This window comes from Aplysia californica, unplaced genomic scaffold (genome assembly GCF_000002075.1).
Source record: "Aplysia californica isolate F4 #8 unplaced genomic scaffold, AplCal3.0 scaffold00194, whole genome shotgun sequence".
NCBI classification, from domain to species: domain Eukaryota; kingdom Metazoa; phylum Mollusca; class Gastropoda; order Aplysiida; family Aplysiidae; genus Aplysia; species Aplysia californica.
Genome location: NW_004797464.1, coordinates 57,692 through 60,180, shown reverse-complemented (window position 1 = coordinate 60,180; position 2,489 = coordinate 57,692).

The following is a 2,489-nucleotide window of genomic DNA, read 5'->3' as shown; positions in this document are numbered from 1 at the left end:
AGGAGGAGGAGGAGGAGGAGGAGGAGGAGGAGGCCCTACATAACATCAGTAAAATGTTAACAATAACAAATACGGTAACAATATCAACAATAACAACTACAGTTACATTAATTCTACTCAATGCTAATTGCCCACCTAAGGTTAAAAAGACTGAAAATTACAATCTACTCTTCAATAACCGAAACTATATGATCTATATACTATGATTTATCGAAATAATAGACATAAAACTACGTAATACTGATAATAACAGTGTACTACTTCTTTCTGCAGGGTGGAAGGCAAGAGATTGCAGTTTTCAAAGATACGTGTGTTTCTAAGGATCGCAACTTTAAAATATCGTGTAGAATTGTTAGTAGACCTACTACTGTTTATACAATTAAAGCAAAAATTCTTTGGCTTTTTTTTTTTACGTCTAGCAGAACGTATTACATGTAATGTCACCCCTCTTCAAAAAAAAAGGAAAACAAACAAACACCCCCGTTTCTAACCCCCTCCACCCAATCCCTGCGATGGCAATATAAAGGTTGACCAGCACTGATCTTCACTATATTACTATCTTTATCAGGGTATTGTTCCCTTTCAATTGTTGTTGTTGCTTTTTTAACTGTGAATTTTGATTGTTGGCAACATAATGAAGACGAAAAGGCAGGATATACTGCGAAGAGCGAAAGACAGCTGTGTTGTGTGTCGCACAAATTGATGTGGCAAAACCGAAGGTTTCTCATGATAGATTTGACGACCAAAACCGCAATTAAAGGGCCCAAAACAAAATCGCGCCAAAGTCCAAATAATCAATTACAATATGTATTGGACCGTCGGCGTCTGTCGGATAATGGCTTTAAATTCGAAGGTTATATTCGAAGGTTCCATGTGGGATAGGTGTTAAATGCGAAGGTTCCTGGGCTGACTTTCCTGTACCGATTAAATTTTGATAACCTATTATTCACAACACTGGAGTCAATGAGAAAGGAAAAAAAAAAGAGTGAAAAGGCGCCAGGCTATGAGCTGCAGTGAGTTTACAAAAGCAAAAGCAAATTTTATGAAGGCTTAAGTCAACAGATAGCCTTTTTTTGTGAAAACTTGAAGAGAATGAGTGTTACGCTGTTTGTTTTTTTCTACATTCGACCAAAGCTGAACCAGGATTCAGTCTTGTTGTCATGTTTTCATTTATTTACATTCTTATTGTGATTTTTAAAGAAGAAAACCTGGTAAAAAGTAGACCCCCCCCCTCGACGTAGATCTAGTTAACAATATCTGGACGCTTCCTCAGAATTCCAAAATTTTGTCTGACATTTTTGTCTGTTTTGAGTTACTAAGACCTTCAGATCACAAACCAAATATTCTCTCAGCTCTATCAAATTCGTAAGGTTATACGGAGTCGTTTTCAAGATGTTCAAAGAATTGCATTCGAAAAAGCTTGACACGTTGTGAAACTCAAAATCTTTGACGTCAAATTTCTAAAAACTGAGTACTGAGCAGAAAGAACTTTGTAATTCTGAGCTAAGGTGGTGCCTTCTCGGAGTCACAGCAAGGTCGCAGGAGCAAGAGCAGGAACAGGAAACAGTGGCCTTGAGGTTGTCCTGGTGTTCAAAGACATTGAGGGCCCACCATTAACTAAAATGGTATCACAAGAAGAAGAGAGGATAGCCCTGGTTGGATAGAATCCCCAAAAGAGCATTGTTAACTTGGGTTGTTTTTGGGACATTGACTTGACCCTATCGGGGATGGGCGTTAGATTTTAAGGTTCCACGTGAGATGGGCCTTAAATTCGAAGGTTCCACCCAAGTGACGACGTTAACTTCGAAGGTTCTACCACAGACAGGACGTTAAATTCGAAGGTACCACGCGAAATGGGCGTAAAATTCCAAGGTTCCACGTGAGACAGGACGTTCAATTCGAAGGTTCCCCCTGAGACAGGACGTTAAACTCGAAGGTTCCCCCTGAGATGGGCGTTCAATTCGAAAGTCCTACCTCTCGAAAAACCTTATAAAATTGAAAGGGCCTTTCACGTATTGCATACAAGGTATTGGGGAGTCCCGGGAACAGAAATAAATAAGCGGACTGTGATCGACACGAAGGGATGAGACGGGCTATACTTTACTTTGACCAAAACAAAGGAACATTGAGCAATGAAAGGAAACAAAGGGAGCGTCCATTAAGAGGTGCTTGGCCAGTAGCCGGCACTGTTTGTCTTTCTCCTGGCGAAGTTTCTAGATGGTTGAGTACGGCCCCAGGATGTGAGACTTCTCTCTGCGGATTCCTTGAATGGTGAACGCTGGCTTTTGCTTCTTAGGAGTGACCAGAGGGCTGTAGGCTGCAGGGCCAGGGTTCGATTCTATTTGGAACAATTACAAGCGGGGACGGGTTGAGGGTAAATAATGATCAAGGTTGGAAATGATGTAAGGGTGAGATGTGAGTGGTGTGTTGTGTGCACATGAGTATTTGTACGAGTGAGTGAGTGTGTGTGTATACAGGTATATATATAT